Source organism: Pavona decussata, unplaced genomic scaffold (genome assembly GCF_977016875.1).
Source record: "Pavona decussata unplaced genomic scaffold, jaPavDecu1.1 SCAFFOLD_339, whole genome shotgun sequence".
Lineage (NCBI taxonomy): Eukaryota > Metazoa > Cnidaria > Anthozoa > Scleractinia > Agariciidae > Pavona > Pavona decussata.
In genome coordinates, this window is record NW_028145727.1 from 710,001 (window position 1) to 710,638 (window position 638).

Below are 638 nucleotides of genomic sequence, written 5' to 3' on the forward strand. Positions count from 1 at the left end.
GATATGATCGGAAAATTTCACTTTCTTAACATTTTCTGATTCGAACTTTTCACACTCCAAGCGGTGCTTGAAACCCAATGGTGAGATCGTGAATTTTACACGACTTGAAGCTATAAGTTCTGAACAAACAAGATCATTCAAAACCATTCGCTAGTTATAAACAATGAATCTTCACCTCAATAATATGATGACTGATTGTAATAAATCAGAGGGCACAACGTAAACGTTCATCTACTTGGAGCACTTATGCCAACATGCGATTTAGCCCAAGCCAGAGGAATAAATTGTAAAAGTGGCTCGTTCATTTTTTAAGTTCCCACCCTCGGTTATCTGACATTACGCATGAAAGCAGGAAAAACAGACAAGCGACTGAGTCTGCAGAAGTGATTTTCACTCCACTTGAAAATAAAAGAAACAACACAAACTCAACACACGGACTCGCTAGTAATTTGAACAGCTCGCAACACTCAAAGTTGTAAGTTAGGCCCGGTTCATACGTCGAACTTTACATGAGCCGAACAAAACCTATTAAGGTCGACCTAAATAATTAAGTTCGGCAGTTGATTCAGACGTCGAACCTAACTGAAGTCGAACTTAAAGCTAAAGTGAGAAAGTAGATTTTCGTGGTCAGCGGCTAT